The sequence below is a fragment of the Seriola lalandi genome, unplaced genomic scaffold (genome assembly GCF_002814215.2).
Source record: "Seriola lalandi dorsalis isolate HSWRI2012SDOR001 ecotype SW California unplaced genomic scaffold, Sedor1 jcf7180002054641, whole genome shotgun sequence".
NCBI classification, from domain to species: Eukaryota; Metazoa; Chordata; class Actinopteri; order Carangiformes; family Carangidae; genus Seriola; species Seriola lalandi.
Window position 1 is genome coordinate 66387 of NW_019525194.1, and position 24621 is coordinate 91007.

At 40.2% G+C, this 24621-nt stretch overlaps 1 long non-coding RNA gene across 1 annotated transcript in view; it reads left to right on the forward strand.

Moving 5' to 3' along the window:
* The first annotated feature begins 7029 nt into the window (after positions 1-7029).
* LOC147818322 (uncharacterized) overlaps positions 7030-24621 on the forward strand; it is a 31593-nt gene continuing 14001 nt past the window's right edge. Inside the window, exon 1 of the long non-coding RNA XR_015438090.1 lies at positions 7030-7163. This is a non-coding gene — a long non-coding RNA (uncharacterized LOC147818322). The remainder of the gene's footprint in view (positions 7164-24621) is intronic.

Sequence of the window (24621 nt, forward strand, 5' to 3'; positions counted from 1 at the left end):
ATCCATGTGTCCACGATAATTTGTTTAGATTTGGCACAAAAATTCACTTGGACAACAACACTCAACATTTCCTAAAAACACAGGAGAAGAGGAAAATATGGAGAGTTACATTTCTTTTTTTCTGAAATACTAGGATTTCTACCAAGCTACAGTAGTGGGCCACAGTCAGCTAATCAACAGAGAGGCTCAGAGACCAACACCAAACATCTTGTTGTTAGAGCTCCAGAGGCAAGCATGAGAGAGGACATGTTAAATTACACTGAGATTTGGGGATTTGTCAAAAGGTCAAATAAAACGCTTGAAAAGTGAAAAACCGAACATGAGTGAGATTATCTGAAATGTGACTTAAAGAAAAGTCCAGCCTCAGTCACTTTAAAAATATCCAGGATTTGTGGGTCCATTTGATCCGCCTGTATGATATACTTTTTTTTATCAGTATGGGTATTTTCAATTTGTGCATAAGTGGAACAAAATTTTTCCACTGGGCTGAGGTGAAAAAGTTATAGAAGGCAAATAGAGAGAAACATCTGATAAAGGTTGATGAATACTGTTTTGGAGCTGTGGAAGCATCAATATGCCATGTTGCATATTCATTATATCTTCTTTAATACTTTTGCTTATAGTTCAGTCGTCAAGGAATAGGCCATTTATAGCAAAAACGGTCATGACCTTTTTATCCGCTGAGGAAACTCATCCTAAAGCTCATACATGCAACAGTGTTGACCAAGAATTTAAAAAAGAACTTGTTTAAGCTGCAGATTGTGTTGTTAGATTTCTCATCACTGTCATATTTAGCTTCAACTCGCTATCAGCGGCGTAACACGTAACATGCTTCAAGCCCGGTGATTGGATGTTTATGAAATGAATTGAAACGCCATTAGGACTTGTAGTTAACGTCTACCTTGGACCTTGGACTTTTATCAGGGTTAAGATATTTTCAGTAGAGTTTTAATGGAGTTCTTAATCTTTTGTACTGATGATTTAATCACAAGACTTTCATGCCAATCCAAACAGTAGATATTCTCCATCTGTGAGCCACATAACATAGTCTAAAAAATGAATGGGACTTCCAGAGCCAGGGGGACCTTAAATAGCCCCCCCCCCCCCATTCTATTGTATTCAGCTATGCTATTGTTTACAGTTTTTTGTGAGGAGAGGAAGAGAAAATGAGGACTCATACCATTTACTTCCATTCTGGTCTATCAGTCTACTGTGGTAAGATGGTAAAATGTCTGTCAGTTACATTATAGATAGATGGTCACATTTTCACCTCTGAAAGAATTGCTGCTCATGGAAATGATTAAATATTGGAAAAAAAAGTCATGAAAATGAACCCTGAATTGCATAATGCATCCTCACGGCTGTCATAGAGTAAAATTTTCCTTGAAACATTAGCCAAGTTCTCTGTCTTCATCTTCATCAGATTGTTTTATTGTCCTGTAACTGTCCTCTATCTTCCCCCTGAAGTCAAGCTGTTGCTCTACTTTCTCCTGCAACCTCTATTCAGAAGCTGTCACTTCTCCCCTTTGTCCTGAATTAACTGCCAGCGATCGAACAATGATTGACTGGTGCAGCTGATCTGTGAGACTGTGTCTCTGTAAACTAATCCTCAGCGCTGTGGAATAACCTCCCTGAGAAAAGTGATGGGAAACCCCCTTTTTTCCCTTCAGCTTCATGCCCCAGTCCCACAGTCCCAGCAGGGTGGTTGAGTCCTGCAGCAGCGGCAGATGTACTGTAGCTGTGGGGATAAGGAGGGAGAGCGTACAGGTCTATTGTTGAACTGATAAGGATTGATTGCTGATATGTCGGTGGCGAGGTGAGGTCAGATATTGTGTCACTCCTCAACAGGTTGTGACAATATGTGATGAGTTTTAGCTTTAAGAAAAATCCTGTTTTTAATCCCTTACCCCTCTTGTTCCCATAAAAATGTGGCTGCAATGCAAGCAGCTTTTTAAAGCTTTTTAAATCTTTTTAAATCTATTTATCAGTCATCTTTGAAGCACTTTGAACTGCACTAACCTGTATGAAAAGTGATATTCAAATAAAATGATTGACTGATTGATTGATTTTGAAAAGTCAGAACTCCTGTTGTGATGGAAACAACAACAACAATCACAACTGAGTTATCACCACAAAGGTGACCTGCACACAGGGCTACAGGTTTCAACACTGTAGGCCACTGGGTAAATGTGAAGAACCCTTGCTGTCAGATAGGTCTCTGTAATAGACAGGGATTTAACATGAACTAAAACAAAGTACACACTCTACCAACACTCAAACTGCATTAACAGAAAATGCAAAAGAGAAAACAGATTATCTTTCAGAAATGTTTCAGAAAAATTGTTGCAAAAGGAAAAATTCCAGATGTTAAGAAAATGGGAAATAGAATTTAACTATCTGCAATAAAAGGGATCTGAAATAGTGAAAGGCAGCATCAGACTGGCATTAATAAGGTCGGCACAAGAGTAATTTGCAGTTCAACTTAGCACATGGCCTTTGTTTTTATATCTGGTAACAGTGTGACTACAGCATTAGAAACAGGCAACATGTACTCAGTACCAGCACAGTCAGTGATGTGTCAACAGAGTCATGGTGGTCTGATATTTTTACTCTGCTGATTTCTGCTAATATGACCAGTTGATGCTGTGGGATCTTTTCTCAGAAACCAGAAGGTCATCAGCTGTAATGATATAAACATTTGAATCACACACTTTGACGTTCCTTTTTCCAGCCAACCATCAGGGCGTTCCTGGACAAGAGAGGACGCAGCTCAGTCAAACTACTCTGAATAAATAAAGGTTTAAAGATAAAATGGAAAGTTCCCACAGGTGAGACAAATACGTCAGCAAGAGCTAAGAGTTGACAAGAAAAACAGGAGCGGCATCACCCATTGGTTCACTGTGCAGTACAGGAGAGTGACACCTTTTAATTGTTTTGGCTCTTACAGCACATTATATTTGAAATGAAATATTGTTTATGAGGTTAAAGTACTTTCAGCTGCTGAGCAGACTAATTTAAAAAAAAAAAAAAACAGTTTTTTAAAACATGTAAGAATTGTGGTCTGACAGACCAGCTTCAGGTATAATACCAAGTGTCTGCTGATGTCTGTTGGTCACAGACGTCATTAGTTACTGACTGCAAAGAATTTGAACCGTAATGAATTAATTTGACATTGTCTTGGATTTGATCCTCTAAAGTTTCTACATTTTCTGAGCGCTATAATTTCTAGACATGCTGCCTTAATGTGGAGGTAAACACCTTCAAATTAAAGTTGCAAGTCAATCACTTTAAATTCAACAAAATTTGTAGATATACAGTAAGTCTCCATAAACACACCGAAGGAGCCCAACATATCCTAACAGAATATCGCACTGTAACCGTACAATCTTCTAATAATATTTAACCACAAAGTCTTGCACATCTTGTGCTATAAACCTCTGACTATCATGATGAAAATCTCTGATAGAGTCCTACAGGTATTGCATACTTACTTTAAAATGACATAAAGGCATGCTGCAGGTGTGCTCTTCAGTAGTGCAGTGTATAAGACTGCACTACTGTTAAACACACCTTCATAGTTCAGCATTTCTTCAAGCTAGCAAAGCTAAAGGATGTTAATTGATCATTACAAATGTTAAAATACTAACACTTTTCCCGCATCTGGTGCTCAACAAACACAAAACATTTCATTTTCCTTTGTTAAGAAGACACACACGTACCATGTGACACATTAAACCTTCAAATTAAGAGTTTGAACTTTCTTATTTGTGACTAAACGGACAGGTAATTGCACAGCTTTAAGAAAACATCTATTAAATGAATATTAAAATCCCTCCAAAGGTCATTTACACTTGGTGGTGGTGGTGGTGTTAAAAATCATGCTCATGCTGCTCTTCTGTCATGTGTGTTGTGAGGTAAAATTTCCTAGAATGACAAAAGGAGAAGGATGAATTGTGGTTTTTTTATTGTGACTCACAGTGATGTGAAAGACCTGAAGACATAACAAAACTGAGAGACAAAGAGAGGATGAGACATTAAAAAGGCCAAAACCTCCATATCAGCAGATAAGATAAACAACTCTCAGTGTGTCTCAGTTCTTTGCCCTCAGAGATCAGAACAGTCACGGTCCTGGTCCTGATCCTAATAGTCCTTTAATGTCTGTGTCCTCAGACTAAACCACCGCTTCACTGTTCCTCCCTCTGGACTTTGATGTTCTGTGCTGTGTTTTAGGAGGGAGACTAACACTGAAGGTAACTGTTGATATCAGTATTTGACAGAGACAAGAGAGTCATGCTGGTGTCTTGTGAGGCCATGATAAGGCGCAGCAGGGCTTTGAGCTTACAGCTAATGTCAGCATGCTGATAAGAATGCTAACGTGCTGATGCTATATACAGTGTTACCTTGACATGGATGTTAATGATAATGATAACATTTACCATCTTCACCATCATAATTTAGCGTATCCACATGGTAACATTTTATAATTAGCATGAATCACCACAAATTTGGTGAATGTTTGTACCATCTATCTATCCAATAAAACACAGTGACACTAGGGTAAAAGCCAAAGTCATTAGGGTTCACTATCTGTGGACCACAAATTTATAGATATTAAATTATTAGGATATTTCACCTCATACCACCACTTGGATCTGCTGGTGACTTTGGAGGAAAGGTCCGGGGATCGTCAAAGTCATTAGGGTTCGTCTTCTGTGATGGGATGGGGATCACCAACGTCAGCAGCAAGATATATGATATTTCTTGTATCTTTAATCAATATGGGGAAAAAATAACAGCATGAATAAATTTCTCCAAATGGATAGAACAAGAAAGGAAGTGCCTTAAATATTCTTAGCTGATAAACAGGATAAACGAATCTTTGCACATGACCGTTAAAAGTTAAATTAAAGTCTTAATTTACTATGTGCTAAATATCTTGGCGACAGGGTGGAGCTAAGGTGGAGCCGACAGGGTAGAAATGTGGCATCCACTATGTGTGCGTCATAGCTTGATCTGTCAATCAACACAATACACCCCCGCATATCCCAGTGGATCTTTGAAACCCGAGTATCTCCTTACTTAATTGTGAAGAAGAAACACCTACTGGGACACTACATTATTTAAAAAAAAAAAATATATAGACATCTCCAACACACCACAGAACTTGATATGTATGGAAACATGAACTTAACTGAGGTAAACTGGACTCAGGAAAAAAGTCTTTCCTCAGGTCCACCATGCATCCCATTTGCAAGTCCACAGTGCAACCACAGGCCTGTGAGTACTACAGACTACTGCAACTGCTCTTTGAGTGATTTAGTGTTTGTTATACTTTGGATTGTGGTCTAGGACATAGTTAGGGTTTAAAAGTGAAAGCCGAGTAGATAACAAATAGAGTCTATAACAAATAATAGGCATTACCTAGTACAGCTGGACTTCACTGAAAGCTATACATAAAAGCAATGGCCCTCTGCATGCCTTTACTGTCGCTGTAAGGTTATGAGGAAACAGAGTGTCATGTGTCAGAAAACCGGTTCATGGAGATAAATGTGCCTTTTAGTGAGCTCATGTCTCAGTCAACAATATGTCTTTTGTTCGGTTTGTCTTGCCACATGAGTTGAGATGTTTATTACTGATAATGGGCTTGTTAAACTGTGGTAATATGTTGAAGAAAAAAACCACAGACAAACCAAATGAAAACCAATGAGGGCCCAGTGGGAAGACATCATAGTCGAAATAAGTTAAATCATGAATGTCTGCACAAAACGTCATGGCAATATGTCTTTCTGGACCAAAGTGGGCTGACAGATCAACACTGTCATCCATGGAGCCGCTAGTATGGCAAACTCCCATTTCTGACGTCAGTGTGGTGGTGGGTTAGGGGGTTTCAGACACTGTTAAATGATCCAACAAGCACATGGTTTGAAGCCAACTCAGACCCTTATCTTAAAGGAGCTATTTGTAGGTTTTGCTATTGCTACATAGCCAAAGTTAGCAATAACACCTGTTTACTTAACAGTTTAGAAGAAATGTTGTAAGTTCAGCATCAAACTTCATTCCTTTACTTACCATGAGCTGTCTCCAGTGATGGAAAGCAACACCAATGTTAACTCTTTTCTCTCTTGAAGTTAGCATGCTCACCAGCAGGCCCCGGCCCATCGCATCACTTTCCATTATCAACTCACTGTAGCCTCCAGTCTGCCCTGAAGACATAGTGCTGTGTTATAACCTCTTGTCTTGTATACGCAATGATGACCGTATATTTTGTCAAGAGACAATCACCAATGCTGGTTAGAAACTATGATCTGCAGCAGAGAAAACTTACAAATAGCTCCTGTCCAGTTAGTGCTTAAGCTAGCTAGCATTCATCTAACAAGCTCTTTAACTTGCCCCAGAAGTTTTCACTACATCATACTCATTGCTATAAAACTCCTTAAAACCGAGGTGAACCGTAAAATCAGCTGATAATCCTCTGTGGGTTCATCACCATGAGCAACTCCTTTCACGTGTGACATATTGTTATTATAAAAATATTGCTTATCGCTCCTTTAAGTTTCCAGCACCACATATCACTTATTTCAGGAAGATGTATGAATTAATGTAGCTGTGCAACTTTGAGGTGTGAGTGCAGACTAAAATCAAATGCACAGGTAACATTAAATGCCAACATTTTCTACTTAAGTAGAATCCTTTGGTTCCTGACAATATATTCTTCACAAAACGAGAACTAAGGATTTCATTAGACGTTTCAAAATGATTCCATATTACAGTAAAGGAGAGGGACTCTGTGTTGGAAAGGTTTCTGCAATTTGGACAAATCTCAATTATCTGCTAAGTAGTGAAACAGAAAGAAGTTTGTCCTCCGTGAATTTGCTTCTTGCAGAAGTCGCTGAAATGTTCTTGTCCAGCCAAGGCACCGAACCTCTTGCAGCAGCTGCTAGATGCATTAGTCTTTCCTCTCTCCCCCCTTCTCCCTCAGACAAAACAAGGCAGTACAGGAAGCCTTGATTAAAACACTTCCTGTCTGACTGGCCCGGAGGATCAAGGAGCTCGGCAGAGGCTCTGGGATTATTTTGCCCCTGCCACTCTGGGACGATGTCGCCTCTTTGACCCCCAGTGAAGTTTACTGGTGAAATCAGAGAAGCAGCAGCTGCAGAGCTCTGGTAATCAAGGAGCACAGTGAGCGTTAAGATGTGTATGTACTGCAGTGTGTGTGTGTGTTCAGGGATTTAGTTTTTCAAACTGAAAAACGTTGGTAAGAAAATCTATATAAATGAAAGTTTCACCTGATACTCAGGCATGAGCATTGACTAAGAAACAATTAATTGGAGTCAAAACATGATCAGCCTAGCTTAGCATAAAGACTGGAAACAAGGCAAAATGAGATGGTAGCTACTTAAACATGCAGTAACCATTACCTATTAACACTGTCTAACCTGTCTGTACAGACATTTTATAGTATAGTTTTTGTATAACAGTGTAACTAAGATGGTTTTCAATTGTCCTCATGGGAGTTATTTTTGAATTCAAAACCTATGCGTCCCCATGCTGTCCCTTCTTGCTGATGCTTATGTAAGTGTTGCGTAACAGCAGAAGCTACTCTGACAGGTTTGATTAAAGTTTGTGGAGGAGTGTGGTGGCTACAGTCACACGTCTGCCTTCGCTTTCCCCTCTCTTCTGCCCCCGACAGTCTGCGACAGCGGGTGTTTTTTCGTCTGGACCGTCTGGCTCAAATAGCTAATGGACCACCGGCCTGCCAAGGTGACAGATGCTCCTGTCTGCTTCTGTGGCAGGTTCATGAGGCAATGAAAGTGGCTGCCTCAGATGAACAATACAAAAGTTTGACACACAAAGAGGAATACCAGAGGAGGGAATGGTTGGAGTACAGCATACAATTCATACCAAATTATTTTGGCAAAAGCATTTGCACAGTGTATTTGTGCTGTATTTTCTTCAAAATACTGTAAGTTTGGATCTTTGGATCTGCTTTTCTGTTTTGGCAATTATCAAAGTGATGCAACAATATCACATGCACACAGTCTCTATTTACACTTGGGTCAGGCTTGGCCCTCCTCCTGGCCAGGGGCTGGTAATGCACCAGAAGAACAACAACTTCTGCACTGAAGAGGTTTAGTCAAAACAGTAACAGTTTAGCTAGATTTAACTAACAACTCTCCATGAGCAACATAAACACTTAACACATGGGCTAGAGGAGCTTGGTGTACTGATTGCATGTGTGGAAATAGCTGGAACTGTTATTTCTGTTGTGCAATGAGATGAAGAACACCAACTAATCACAGTGTAATTTTAGTTTAAATTTAGCCTTTAACACGACAGAAGAGACAGACACTGGATGTATTGATAAAATCAGACATTTAGTTGCTATTTCCACAGACTGCTTACTGACATAGTTACACTATGGGAAAAGTAAACATACAGTATGTGTTCTGAAGAGACTGACACATTTATACCTTTTCAACACAAGACAAAATGCACCACAAACCACCTGGTGTAGTTTGAAAGATCAGATTTTAATCCATCTTAAATCCGTCTTGGATGTATTTACATTGAGTTTTTGACATCAGGCATTGTGTGTTCTGCACGAGAATTGCTACTGAAGTTCAATGAACTCATGCCTGTGTTCACTGCAGTCTCAGAGTTCTTGTAATTTGTTATCCATGGTGTATTCACCACTGAGAGCCATGACTATTAAAGGTCCATATTTTACAAATTCTGTGTTTTATTTGAAGTGTTGATCCATAAGAAGATATATTTGTGGCTTTAAGAACCAAAAACCATCTCAATGTAGTTTCACATCTCCTCTCTCAGGCTTCTCTCTGGAGCTTTAGTAACAACAGGTCGGTGAGCCAATTAAAAGAGAGGAGGCTCTGAGCCGTTCTTCTGAATACAGGCTGTGTGCATTTCTCTGTGGACTGAGGCTTTGATACTTTCACAGTATTAATATAGAACCTAGACCTGCTTTATAATCCAACAACACATGGACACCTACCTGTTCACTATATGGGACCTTTAAAACCCAATCAGGGAGCAAATGTATGTGTCTGCGTCATTGTTTCCAAACGTCTCTGTTTCTGCCCAAAACCCTAGAGTTTTCAAACTAAGACAGGGCCAGCAAGTATCCAAAAGTCTCTGATTTAGGCATTTCAAAACTCTGGAGTAGTGTGCTCACCAGGAATAAATGTCAAACTAAAATAAGTGTGGATGTGGCTTTAAAAAAGAATGACGTCGGCATCCTGACTGTTATGAATGTCTCAACAAAGACAGTGATTTGTGTTTTCATGGTCATTATATAAATGTTCCTCAAACATTTACTGTTTATAACAGTCTGCCAATCAGCCTCAGGTTTTGATTAGTTCAATTTCCATGCTGTTCATCTGTCTTGGGTTTAGTTATGTAACTGGTGAGAAGCTCTTCAGCAATTACTCTGAGTGTCTTCACACCAGGATGCTCCGTTTTCGCAGCCTGTCAAATGACACTTACTTTCACCACCACTTCTTAAACACCAGGCAAGTTATCTGCATGTTAGAAGTCAGAACACCTTCTCGAACACCTAACATCGAGCTCTGCTGCAGCAGTGGTGTTTTAATCCTACCTAACGTTAGGAGTCACCCCACAGTTGCTGGTTTGTAACACCAGGGAGGATTATTTGCAGCGAGTAAACACCAAAACACAGTCAAGTCAAATACTGGTTTCACTTAAAGTTGAGCACTCACAGGGAGTATACCAAAAGCCTGCGCCTTCCATATCGTCACACTGGTGTTATTCACTGGTTTTTCTGCCTGAGTGGTGGTTGTGGTTTGGTGATTAACTCTGGCAGAAAGGAGAGAGCATACCGTTCTCATCCCACACTCAGGCTGTGTTGCCAGGTGGAGCCATTTTTTTTCTCTTTCAGTCTGTGAAATACTGAGTCTGGAAACACTCATGACATTCTTATTTTATACCCAAGCTGTGAATTAAATCATTTTGTTGTAATTTTTTTTTTATTGTGTTTTGCTGAAACTTTGGTCTTTTTGTTTTTTGTAGTATGAGTTTGGTTACACAATTGATCATCTGTTCACCATGTCAAGTTTATTTTGTTTCCTTCATTTGGAAGATATTCTCCTAATTATCTGCACATGCTAGTCATCTTTTTCCAAATTTCACCACCACGTTTTTGCTTGTTTGTTGTGTTAATATTCCCTAATATTCTAATACTAATATTAAAATATTCTAATAGTTCTTTTCAAAGCTGATTTTAGCTATGAAAGAATAAATAACTAGAGAGCACAGACCTCCACCAAGACTAATGTCTAAACAACATACACGAGACTTCAGTCTAATTCATTGTAAATGATCCGGATCGGCACCAAAATTTGAGGGGTTCTTCTCTGTCCCATGATGCACCCCTCCAGCAATTTCAGTGCAAATTAGTTCAGTACTTTTTGTGTAATCCTGCAAAAAAACAAACAAACAAACCAACAGACACGGGTAAAAGACTAAACTTCTTTGCCATAGGTCATTATGAGCTATTTTTACTGCCCACCCACACAGATATTGCACCAATCAAATTACCATTACTGACAGTGTGACACGGAAACAAACTGTTTTTGACGAGAACACAAGTCAGAACTAGAATGACACTCACACACCTCTGTCAAGGACAAACAATCCTACATGTCTACAAGTACAGCTTTATTTATTTATTGCCTTTAATCCTTATGCAAGACAGCTGTCCAGCTCCACCGCTGAATGAATTGCCTCATTGTCATTACTGTGTCGCAAACGCCATTGTCATTGTGCAATTTTATTAGTTGCACGTTGACTGAAATACTGATGCAAGCATCACTAAATGCTGCTGTTACTACTAAAAATAAGTTTTTCCTGCAAAGCTATGACTTCATTTTGTATCATGTCTTTATTTAAAGCTGTAGCTATACTTCTCTTTTCTACAAAATGATGTAGAGGTTTTGCAGTGACTTCAGTTCTATTTGTAGCACCCCCCCGCCCACCCCCCATCAGTTTCACTCCATTAAATAAGTGTTGTTGTATTATTTTGGAGTCCCTGCCTCAGCACAGACACAAGCAGAAATACACCTCCAAACAGAGCGTGCACACCTCATCTGCTGATTTTAGCATTTCGAATGACAGCAGTCTGTTTGAAAAGCTGGTTACATCACGCTGAAAACTCCCCTTTGCTCTTTAAATAGAGCCCTCCACTTGTATTAGGACGGTGTTGTAGGACAATAAACTCCCTAAGGGGTGCTTAACACACATGCCAGCACAGCAACAATCTAGCAAGAAAGTTTATAAATGGACAAGTTGTCCCGCGTGGCTCCTCTGTCACCAGGCTGGATGTGACTCCCCTCCGGTCTCTGTCTCCATATCGTCCCCCTCATCGTTCTGCTGTCTGCCACTTCACAAACGACCCGTTGTTGTCCCTGTCCCCGTCTTGCTGCCGTCGCTGCAGGTACACCTCGGCCCCTGTGACCTCAGGGTGCAGACACAGTACAATAGCTACAGTCTGCGAGGGGATGAGGGTGAAACAGAGGAACTGTGTTTATCACCTGTGATAATCTATCAAGACAAAAGCAGCCCACACATGCTGCTGCTGCGACACGTGTTGTGTGGCTTACTGTTCTACACCATTTACTGACCTGTATGAAACTGCCAATAATGTGTTTGCTATGAAGAGGAAGAGCTAAACATAGATATCAATCAGAACGATACTGAAGTGGAAGCGATATCTCTGCTTACATCTGATCTCTGAACAGCTTTATGTCCCATAAGGGATCTGATGTCTGTGTGCATTTATCATGTAATTTACTGCCCACTTAATGTAGCAGCATTGTATTGTCTCTGATAGCTTGACTTCAGCCGATGTAACTATTGTGTCTGTCATTTTCATGGGTGCGACCGTGTCCCATTGGCGAAGGCAGGAGTTTTTCAAGCGAAGAGGACAGCAGCCTTTTTTCGGGGTTTAGCTCTGAGGATAATCTGTGACGGGGGGCCAGCTATAGCCGAAAGCTGTGTCCCAAGTCCAGGGCCACATCCCTCAGAGGACAAGGTCTACGAAGGTGTGGCCCCTACGTGGCCGTCGTAGTCCGACGAAGCTGAACCGAAATCAGACGGTCTGTGTCGCAAAGCACGGCTCCTGTCACCTAGCAACCTTAACAACGCCGAGGTGCTGAACTGAGCTGAAAGTCAGTACCTACATTAAAAAGTGCAATCCTCGGCCTCGCTGTCAGTGTAGTTTGCTGTCATTACTGCTGCACAACAAAGTCGCCTCCGCGGTGTGCATGTCTGTTAGCATCATGTACCATAACAGTAAGTTCTGCAAAATGACCATTTAAATAGTTATTTCTTTTGTCTTCCACTCTTTAAACACATTTTTCTACAACTTTTAAAACATTTTCTAATCAGGAGACAAATAGTTATTTTCCACTGCAGTTAGTTTTCCATGTTGGAACAAAAAAAAAAACAAAAAAAAAACATGGCAAATCTCTTTAAATACCTGAGAAAAGACAGAAAATATTTTTTGGAATGCTAAAATGAAAGAATCACAATGGTATGTTTTGCTAGAATTAGCATTTTAAAAAGTTATGTCTTTTGCAATTCAACGCCAAAACTGTATTTTAAATCTGGCAGATCTATTTTAAGCAAAAAACTGACAGAAACTGCTAAAACCACTATTAACGATCTAACATGTAATGTCCAGGTTCAATATTAAAACTTTCACAATATTAATATGGACTCTAGCCCTGCTTTATAATCAAAAAAGACATGAACATCTACCTTTATACTATATGGGACCTTTAACATCCACCTATAGCAAGGTTGCTAGGTAGGTGAAAGGTAATGGTAAAACAAAACTGGATGAAAGAACTTGTTAACCTGGTTACTTTCTGCAGAGTGTGCACAGTAGTGAACACAAACACTGAAAAGAATGTCAGTGCTGCCTGAGGAAAGGTGGCTGTCCTCCCTTGTGGGAAGTGAATGTGCTGTGAATTGTACACAGCTGTCAACCAAAAAAATTTGAGGTCTGGAAGCCGTCTATAAAGCCAGTTCAGCAGGTCTAGGCCAGAGGTGAGCGGCTTTCCTCCCATTAATCTGTTGTATTTGAAGGTTCAACCTTCCATTGCAGGTTAATTTGTCTCCCACTTTGCTTGAATCCTCTTTGCCTGTTATCTCTTCAACAGTTTGTCACACCAAGTGATCTGAGTTGAGGCCTGTTGAAGATTTGAATGCGTGGACTCTTTAGGGAGACTGACTAAACATTTCAAACTGCTAATGCACGTTTGCTCCTCTAAATGGAAGATATGATCTCCTGACCAGGTGGAGGAGCATTTTGAGCACCTAAAAATAAGGAGGGAACTGGGGCGAAGTGATTTTGCACTTGAAATCTGTCTGTGTTAATGGGATGTGGCCTACTTTGTAGATCCAGGCCTCTGTGTTCACTCGAGTCTGGTTTTACACGACGATTAGAGCCATTACAATGACTGAAAAAAAGGCCTAATGTATACAACAGGTTTTAAGAGCAGGCTGGGCAGAGGTCACACTGGAGAATCCTATACAGTAGATTAAAGTGTGTGTGTCGGGGGCGGCCTTTGATGTGGGATCAGCGTGACTCCTGCTGAGTTCCAGTCTGCAGGGAGCCGGAGAGGAGAGCAACAGCTGCTGGTGTCATCAGGAGCTTCACTGAAACACATCCCTCCTCTGCACAGACACAGTGTACAGTGCAGTGCGCGGGTCGGTGCATTAGAATGCATGCTACTGTTTTCACTGTAACGTGATTAAGGCAACATACCAGTCATTTCACTTGGCATGTAAACACTGTCACCGGCTTAAGTAAACTTAACCAGATTACTGTGACAAAGCTGGAAAAGCCATCACTGGAGCATATGCACGTGTGGTATCAATGTTTTAATGAAATGGTTTCATGAAAATACAATATATAAAATATTCTGGTGATGCTCAAACTGGACTAGTGAATACTTTATATTAACAAAAAAAAAAAAAAATTGTTAGGTTCCGTCAACTCTACAGAACATTAGGTTTGTTTCTGGCTCTTAACTTTACTGTTTTGGTTCCCTCTCCACTTGCACTCAGCAGCTAAGGAGTCAGGTGTTTTTATCAGGAGTTGGTAAAAAGATAAAAACAGCTAAAAAGAGAGTGAATAATTAGGTTTGTGCGGACAGAAACTACAAATGAATGCAAACGTTGCTCTGTGTCTGTTGGAGGTGTAAATTGGCAACTTTTTGCTGTTATAAACTTTATAAGGTGATGACATATTAGTGCTGTGTTTACAGCTTGTGCTGCCACAAACAGCCACAATTAATGCTGCTTTAAGTTTATTAATGGTTAAAAACCTCAGAAAAGGCAATATGGAATATTAAATTAATGTTTTCTTTGACTTAGGTTACAGTTTACGTATATGTCATTTGTTATTAGTAATTTATTATTTCTTAATCTTTTACTTTTTGTCATATCATTTGTAAAAACAGATACATTTCATTCTTTATCTGGTTTGTATTAATTAGTGGTGTCTTCCCCTTGTGGGCTGGGTGTATTTGAATGTAAGATGCAATAATTATAAAAGAAACTTTGGCAACATTATTATAATATAAACCTGAGTCTTGTTCTTTTTGTATTTCAGGTTGGTGATTAAATTTTGAAACCACAGGAAATAGGGAAAAAAGGGCAAAATGGAGAATCCATGCTGTGCACCAACAGCGGTGTAGTTAGCATTGGCAAAAATAAGGCTGACATGGCTACATTAAATTTGTGTTGTATTGTTTTATCATTTTTTATTTGTGAACACCGAAGACCTTCCATCACTTTTATTTTGTTGGTCTAATAATCATATCTCTTCTGTGTGTTACCGCACATATTTACAGAAATAATCCAGATTTACTCACAAAGGCCATGTGTGTGTTTTGTGTGGGTGTGTCTGTGATACAATAGCTGAAGAGTGGAAGTCATGTGTCATGGTGTCAAATGCACAGGAAGCACAGAAGCAGGGGTTTAACTGAGTAAATACTGACCAGCACCCCTGTCGTGTTTGAGTGATTAATGCCGCTTGAATAGTACAACTGTCAGATGTATATTAGTCATACACAACTGTGTTTGAACTGGTTCAGAAAAATAGTTTCCCACTGAGATCAGTCCCAATCTTATAAAACGAATGAAAAAAAAAAAGAATGAAAAAAAACAAATTCCTGGATCAGCACACAGTTTTTGCAAAAAGTTTAAGATTAGTTGGCTTTGCTTCACGTTCTGGTGCCTCCTGCACAAAGTCTTCTTGCTGCTGATGACTCGGTCCACACAGCGTGGCCTCCACCTGATCGTCCGTTCTGACATTTAGCTTTTTCCCCACTGACTGAGGAAACCCCCCATGAACCAGAGCAGAACTAATTGGGCAGTTAAAACTGCGGTAACATGGGTTTGCTGTGCCTCTAATGGGTCTGTTCTAATTGTTGCTGTGACACATTCATATCTTCATCGATGGGGCTGCTATCCCTTTTTTTAAATTTTGGACAGAGTCAAGCTAATTTTTCCCTGAAAGGTCCATATAGTACAAAGGTAGATGTCCATGTGAAGAAAGGCTCAGAGCCTCCTCTCTTCTGATTGGCTCACTGACCTGTTGTTACTAAAGCTCCAGAGAGAAGCCTGAGAGAGGAGATGTAAAACTACATTGAGATGATTTTTGATTCTTAAAACCACAAATATATCTTCTTATGGATCAACACTTCAAATAAAACACAGGAGAAGAGGAAAATATGGAGCTTTAATCTTTATGCCAATGTTAAGCTAAATAAATCACTTCCTGACCTGCAGCTCCATACTTAATGCATAAACATAACAGTGGTATCAATCTCTCAGCAAGATATTGAATGAGCCTAAATCAGGTCAAAGGATTCCTATTAAAAAAAGATTGGGCTGAAAATCACAGTTCTATAAGCTGCTTAATTATAAAGCTGTTAATGAATTAGGTAACATTAGTATAGTGTGATACATTAATATATGTAATAATGATGTATTACAATGCATTACTGCAATGCTTGCACTTTTCATTACATTTACTTGCTGCTAGTAGGAAATAGTGCTTTTCTGCTTGGAGCTAGACTTACAGAGTGTAACCCAACCTGCTGCTGCAACATGTATGAAGTCACATGTTTGTGTTGTGAACACTGTACATGTGTTCAGTCCTTCAATTTACTTGAACAAACGATGTGATTATAATCAGGGAGCTTATCACTTATGGAGGCAGTTGATGTGACTTTGTCTTTTTCTCATGGGAAAAGTGAATGACACACATAGACACACACACACACAAACACACACACACACACACACACACACACACACACACACACACAACAACACACACACACTTCTAATCTCAACTCACTGCAGTCCCACAGTGGGGCGGATGATGTCATTCACCTGTGGTGCCTTAGGGTGACAAAGGCTCTTTTGTGTCCGTGGAAACACAAACACACACTCACTCAAACACACACACACACACACACACACACACACACACACACACACACACACACACACTCACTTTTCTTCCTGTGTGTGGCTCACGTGAGTGGAGCAGATTGAAGTGAATGCACATGTGGTGTCTATTTGAAGGGTGAAGCGGGGCATTTATCATTCGTTTTCCGACTCATTCATCAAGACCGGAGAACAGTAAGAGCTGCTGTGCCGTCACACAGTCACCGCTCTCTTTGTAAAGCCAGTTAACAAGATGAATCAGGCTGAGTGAAGAGGAGACTGACAGGTTTTCCTTTCAGATGTTTGAAGAATTTGCGTTTGTAAATGAGACATCTGTCCGTCTGATGACTGCGGGGCCCACTTTAGGGAATGGATCCTATTGGGGGACAGTCAGAGAGCCGATACAAATGTAGGGCACGTAGTCAAGTATTCTGAAAACATATGTGAAGCAAAAGTAAGAGAAAGCTGATGAACAGTTTGCTCCTTTAACGTAATGAATGCAGCATGTTTAATGATTGATGACGATCATAGAGTTAATGATTCATTCGTCCTTTTAACTACACAAATCAATATATTTATATTGATTATACTGAAGGATGATGTGTAATGTGAAAGACTCAAGAGAGAATAATCACAAACTCTGCAGTTAACCTCAGCTCTGCAGAATGATTTAGCATCTTTCAGCTCATTGTTTTTGGCTTTACAGCCTGCAGTGTTAATGTTGATGATAGATCTTATATCTAAAGAAACAGAGAAACCAACTTGTTAGTGGATATAGTGGAGTATCTAGTAGCTAAAGGAACAGATGTTTCCTTCAGGAGTTAATAGAGACTAAAACAGAACTCATTTTAGAAACACAACTCCAAAGTAAAGCTAATATCGTATGTGTAACGAGGCTAACACATGCTAATATGTCAAATCTGGTCTCTCTGAGCCTGGAATACTAAGCCGACAAAGCTTGTTCAATGGATATCAACTGGTTTGTGCTAATGTGATAACAAGCAACACCACTGTCACAATGTAAACGGACAGAAGTGCCTTCGGTGGGTCTTACATTCTTACCTTATTTTTGTGATCAAATTTTTATTGTTATATTTCTCCCAGTGCTGGAGGTCGGATCAAACACAGCAGCAGAAAACATCCGCTCTTGCAAACATAATGATCCGTACTATTAGACATGGAGTCTTTTAACATACAGACATGCTGCTCTTGTTTATCCATGTACATCATGGTATTCATCAGCTGCCTGACAAAGGGCCTGAAACAACCTAAAAAAATACATGAATAAATAAAGAAAGAAAGAAAAATAAATGTATAAAGAATAAGAATAAAATAAAAATGTCAAAAAAAGTGAAAACCATATTTTGGGCTTATCATGAACACTATTATGAAAGAGTCAGACATTATTCCACAGTCTGGGTCATGTACTTTGCCTTGGACAAGGTGTCAGTTGTGTCTTCTCACCATTGGACTGTGCTATAGAGAAATGATGTTTAATAATAAAGTTGATGGGGGAGGCTTCCACTTGAATAACAACATGTATTTGGTGGCGGTCAAACCCAGAAGTAAAAGTCTTCTCTGGGATTTTGTAATATTAATTGCTGAGTCATCATTTAGAAGCGAAACGGTGGGTGTGCTAGGAATACAAATCCCGGGATATCTGATAACATGTACAACTTGAGAACAAAAGTGCATCAGGTCAGGGCATTTCCACATCATATGTGAATAATTTCCCACTTCATTATTATTACATAGTGTACAAATGGGTGAGGGGCCTGATCTTGAGGCTGTGTCTTAATGAGGGTCCCAGTATCAAGATATAGTTTCAGGAATTTGTTTATTTTGTCATGTGTCTCTATAAAACTCTGTAGTCCACTCAGTTTTATTTTATACAGGTGGTTATAGCGACCTATTCAATTCTCTGTCCTGTCTTGCACTTGGTGATTTTATCTGTGGTGTTACGAGCAATATGAGGAAATGACCGCAGCTACTCCAGAGGTCCGCAGGAGGTAGAAGAAATCGCACCTGCCCTATCACACTGCGATATCACTGCAGAGCACTACAGGTGTACAGATACGGCTGAGATTAGCCTGTGATTACGCACAGTGGGAGTGTGCGCCTGCATGTACAGCATGCTAACACACGGACAAGCACGTCTACCTTGTACCGGGGAGAGAAAAGCTGCTGGCGAGTCCCATCTACTCCCATCTAATCTACTGAGCCCTCAGTGGGCCACAGTGACGACAGAGCTCTCTGTAGCAGCCTTGTTTGACTTTTTTTGTGTTTAAGTTGCAATTTGTGCTTCATTGTTAAAGTTATATATTGATTAGAACAATGCATGTTTATGTCATAACCTCTTATTTGGTCAGGTTGGCCTCTAATGATGCCTTGTGGGGATTTTTGATATATTTAATTTACAGTTTGGGACTGAATTATTGCTGATGATGCTTTCTTCTAATGGGAGTGTGCTGTGTTGGAGGTGGGTGACACACACACTGCCCTCAGCCCTCCTCATCCTCCTCCTCCTCCTGAGCTCTGCTCACATGTGAGCCAGCAGGCCGAGGTTTGGATCAGCTGAAAGGTATGAGCTCATGTAAACTGCGGCTCCGTCTCACTCTGTATATTAGCCTCAGCCGAGGAGTAATGGGGGCTAATCCAAACACTGATAGGGACGGACCACCCTCTCAACTGAGAATCTGCCAGAGCTATTCCACTGAATCAGGGGAGGGTGAGTTTTGTGTATGTGTGCATCATGAGGGGTGTGATGGTGAGCAAAGCCATGTTTGGACCAAAGTGCTCTCCTACTGTTGCAGGGCAGGTTAATGCTCCAACAAAGCCTGGTTGGTTTGCACACAACTACTCTTTGATCAATGCATAGAGTTCCTTCAAGCCAAATTCGGTCTGGGTTTCACATCACTTGTCAATTACATTTTATGCCAACTTGTAAAATGTTGCAAACACTAAAATGAGAATTAAGTTTCCATCAGTGCGGTTGAATTGAAAAGCCTTTCAAGCTCTCTAGTGTGGGCAAAAGTTGGCTTCATACTTTTAATGTGAATGCCGTTTTTAGTATTTTATTTAAATTTTCCAGCCAATAAGAGCACTGACCAGTGAGGAAAACAGCAAGTAGCAGAAAAAGCAGGTATGATGTTTCTGCAAGATCCTAGTGGACACATATAATACGATATCGAGTCTACATCATTAATCGTGTGCTAATTGCATATAATCATATTTCATAATCAACCAATAAAAGTGAAAAATGTTCCGTTCCACAAATTTTTTATCAATAATAAAAACTTAATTTGCAATATGAAGAAACCGGTTTCAGTTTTCTATTTTGTAGGCTGGAAAACCTTTGTTGTTGTTTGCTAAGAGGATTACAAGTCAAGTTCTTGTTTGCTTAACCAAAAGAAAAGCACAGAGAGTCTGTTGGAGGTGGGAGTAGTTTCTCACACTGCCAGAATTTTTTTTTTTTTCCTTTTGGCCTTGAGGAGGAAAAGGTTTCGGTGTTAGATGGAAACTGACCTGTGGGCTCTTATCTCACTGGGCCAAAGGCTAACAGGTTTCAGAGCAGCAGAGCCAACAGGAGAACAAAGACTGACCGGAAAGCACAAGTCATGTTACACTGCAAAAGATATCGAATTCAACATGTCAGTGTACAATGAGCACTGATGTTTACAGTGTTTAACAACACTGTAAAAAACTGCACTAATCATTTCATTTCAGTAGGAGCAGCAGTTGCTCACAGTAACGAATCTACACCTGGCTCTGCAGTTCCTCTCAGATCTACAGACCCTTTTAGCGTCTTTTAGCTCATTGTTTTGGTTTTAGCCTGCAGCTTTACTGTTTTGTAACCACTCTCAAAGGGCCACATATTTCCACAGCCCAATAAAGAGCTAAAGGGAAAGTGAATATTGGACTGAGATTAATCAGGTGGAAAAGATGACAACAGAGGAATGTTGCTCTGTGTCTGCTGTACATGTAAATAAGCAGCTATATAAGTGTTAGCCATAACAACTTTATGAAGGTTATCACCTTATGTCAGTTCTATGTTTACAGCTCCGTGTACTGCCCTAAGTGACCAAAACAACATTCATACAGTATATGCATCTGTTTCTTTCTATTTTTACTCTCTAAATAAAACAGAACAGCACCTGTTTTTGACTATAGAAACACAAACGTACTCACAGATGAACCAAAATACTCCACAGTGTCATAAACACTGAAGATGAGAACTGCAGGAAACTGCTGCAAATTTTAAAGGTGGTGCAGTTGCAGACAAATTCAAATGGAAAGACATGCAAACGAGAATTCTCCTGGGGAGATGCAGATTGAAGCGAAGACGCATCCCTTCCAGGTGACAATGTCTCAACTTGAGCAAAAACTGTTCATAAATGTCAGAAATCAATCCTGTCCCAGAACCTCTGGGAGTTTCCCACTTATTGACTCTTTATTTGACACTTATCGATCCCACTTCTATTTTGGACTCACTGTCAAGACGCTTTACAGTTGCTCAGTGGCTGGAATTTGTGCGTTTGACCAAAGTTGAACTCGGTGCAAATGTAATTCGGCTCCACAAACAAATTCCATTGATTGTGGTGATTCTGTTTAAATGAACCGATTTTAATTCCAAATTTCATTTGTTGGTGTAATTTGCGTCCGGCCCAACAACAGCACTGCAACCACTGAACAGCTCATACCTCTCGTTGTTCACAGAGAAAGAAAACACAGATAAGACTTTTGTCTCCTCAGTCGTTACACTCAAATACAACAGAATGACGAATACAAATATTTTTGACAAATGCCTTGCAGAGATCGGCCCAGTATATTGTGACTTATTCTGTCAAACGACATGTTGAACGTGATCTCAGGGAGTTTTCTTTGGACTGAACCTCAATTTAAAAGTTTGCTTTGCTGCACGTTTGTATTTAGGTCATTTGGGTTCATACTGTCTTGACTAAAATTATGTCTGAACAACAGTCAGACTGGAGACATCCCAGTTTCCTTATTTGATTGTTCCTTGTTGTCTTGCTTCACCCAAAAATTGTTCCGGTCCTTCATCTTGAAGGCCGTTCCAAAGCTCTTATTTCTTCTCATCGAGCCAGGAGCGAGGAGGGATCTCTGAGGGGCCATGAGTCAGGATACATGATACCATCCTTCATGGAACAGTCCAACACAGCTCTTTAGTTGTAATCTATTATACCCTTTTTTTCACCGCAAATAGCCCAAGTTTTTTAAAACCTGTTTATAATGTGACTGACTTCTTTCCCATTACCAGTAGACGAGTTTAACTTTCTTTTCTTTTTTCTGGTGTCTCATGTCCGGCATCACAAGCTGGAAAACAAGGTTGGTAAAAAGTAAAAAGCAGCATGGAGGCAAGTTCTCTAAACGCAAATGTTTGTTGCTGACTGACTGACTGACTGATGTTTGTTGCTTTTTCAAAATGAATTGGTACCAACGGTTTCTATTAAATCATCAGGGGGGGCGTTTACAGGCAGTGTTGTCAACTTAGTGCCTTTGTCGCTAGATTCACAGATTTTTCAGACCTACCCGGCGGATGCGAGGTTGGGCACACCACAAGCACACTCTTCTATGTGCACATTGACCAGACACTGTCCAGCCCTATACTAGGTTTTGACCTACTCTTGTTATATCTTTTATTTCAGTCTCTTCAAACTCGATGTCGACTGAGCGATGTTTCGAGCGCTGCTTGAACGGAGACAGATGGAATTCGTGGCTGAGATTGTTGCAGAGGTTACTGATGGAGCATTATGGCACTGGGGCGAAAATTTTGCGTCTCCACCCGGGTGTCATGTTTCCATCTCTGCCAATCGGAACTGGAGTCGATAATTACCCCTGAGTAATGTAGAGTCATTTGACCTGGGACTGAATGCCGATCACACCTTTTGCTACTGAAGACAAAAACCAGATGTTAGTGGGGTTCTTTGGTCCAGTGTGGGAGGGGCTTCAGTGATCGGACACTGTGGCTGATTGCACTGATCTGAAATGTGCTGTTTCACAAACATGATTTGTCAACTGTTTTTCATGGGGAAACATGTAGAGACTGACAAAAATATCACCACTGTGCTGGTGATGGTAACTGAGCACGTTTCTTTTTATGTGGACAGTACATATATAATCCATTACAAGTAACAATACTAATAATCAGGAGAAATGACATCTCATTTCTCTAAAAATGACTCTTATCCTCCTTGTATATGTTGCAAGTGAGGGAAACATGGACACAATTAAGGGAACTGAGATGCACCCTCTGATTCACAAGTAGAGCACTTCAGTCATAGCGAGTGTTTTGTGTCTGACTGACAGAGAACACCTGCAGTGACATCAGTCACGGGGGGTGTGGCCTCACGCAGAGCAGTGCAGCAGAAGATTTCTGCACTTTGTGAGTCTGTGTTGAATTAAAACTCTCAGAATATGTTAAAGGAAAGACAACTGTTGTGTAACAGTGACACGCTGTTGATATTTATACTGTCAAAATGAAATGATTATTTATGTGATAGCTGTAGATTTTAATGTGCTTTTACTTCATTTTCAAGACATCTGCTTAAATAGACTGTACCTTATGTAACAGCACTGATTCTGTCTGTATATTTATTGGACATACAGTTTATTTATGTGTGTGTGTGTGTGTGTGTGTGTGTGTGTGTGTGTGTGTGTGTGTGTTATTTTGGCTGGTCCTCACAACTTTAAAGGGCTTTTTAAGGGTTAACACTTGGTTTTAAGGTTCGGGTTAGAATAAGGTTTAGGAAATGTGTGTTTTAGCACAAACAAATTATTTCAGTGGGGGTGTGTACATACAGTAGCAGGCCACCTCTGTGTTAAGTCCCAGTCTAAGCGTCTAGTTTGTTTTAGGCACTGGGTTCACAGCAGGCTGCTATTGATAGAGACTGAACACTCTGGAAATGAAAAGTGCATTTGAAGCCCCATTATGAAGCTGCATTCCTGACTAATCCAGAGGAGATCTGCGCTGCGATCTCTCCAGGCAGGGCAGAAATGGCAAACAGGGGAGGCCAAGCCAAGGCAAGGGGAAAGAACCTGAGTTAAAGAGCCATTCATTAGCCTTGTTGATGTGAAGTAAGAGCATATATCTAGAAACTTCTAAGATCTTCTCAGTTCCTTTATACAATTTGTCACAATAATGCACTTATAATTGTTTTTTAGACACACTAGTGACGTGGCACTGGGTATAGCAGGCTCAGTCTTTCAATCCAGTGCCATTAAAGTGACAGTTTGGGTTATTTGACGTGGGGTTGTGTGAGGTACTGATCTATGGTCCGTGTATTACCTGCAGTAGTTTCAGATCAGCGCACTGCCAGTTTAGTTTCACTTCTTTCAAGCACTTTCCTTTGGAACTACATTTTGACAACCGTTCAACTTCTGTATTCCTAAGCACAAGCTCACCTACTTAGCTGTGTGCGACTCAAACAGCTGATCTGCAGAGTAAAACTGTGTGCTTGTGTGTAGGAATATGGTAGTTCAACAGCTCACAAACTGTAGTTCCAAAGTAAAGGACGAAGCAATGAAAATATTCAAAATAAAGCAAGACTTCAACTGATATTTTTTTTTTCTATTTTTTTTTTTTTTAATGGCTAAAATACTGCTGACCCCGTTCACAGCAGCTCATCACTCGCTCCTGCTGCTTCTCTAATCTGACAGCACACTGATCTGAACTTGTCAAAACTGAAATATATCCAATACTCTGGCTTAAAACTAATGACATTCCCATCAGCCCCAGCTGTGCTTTGTATTTGGTGCTAATTAATTACATAGCATGCTAGCAAGCTAAACAGACTTAAACAGTATAGCTGCTTAGCACCAGTATTTTTGGCATTGTAAACATGTTAGAGTGGGGACATTAGTTTGCTGTGCCTAAGTATAGCACGGAGCTGCTAGCACGACTGGAGACAGTCTTTGTTTGGAGGTTAAACACCACATGGACTCACACACTCACAAACTAAACGTCCCTGCTTTTACTGTTTTGGCTCTTGTTCTTTCCATCTCAGTCTGACAACGACTCTCCCGCTGCCTGTGATGTTGACATCGCTGAGCCGGCCTTTGGTGTTCTGACAAAGTGGGTCAAAAGACGACACATAAACTGAG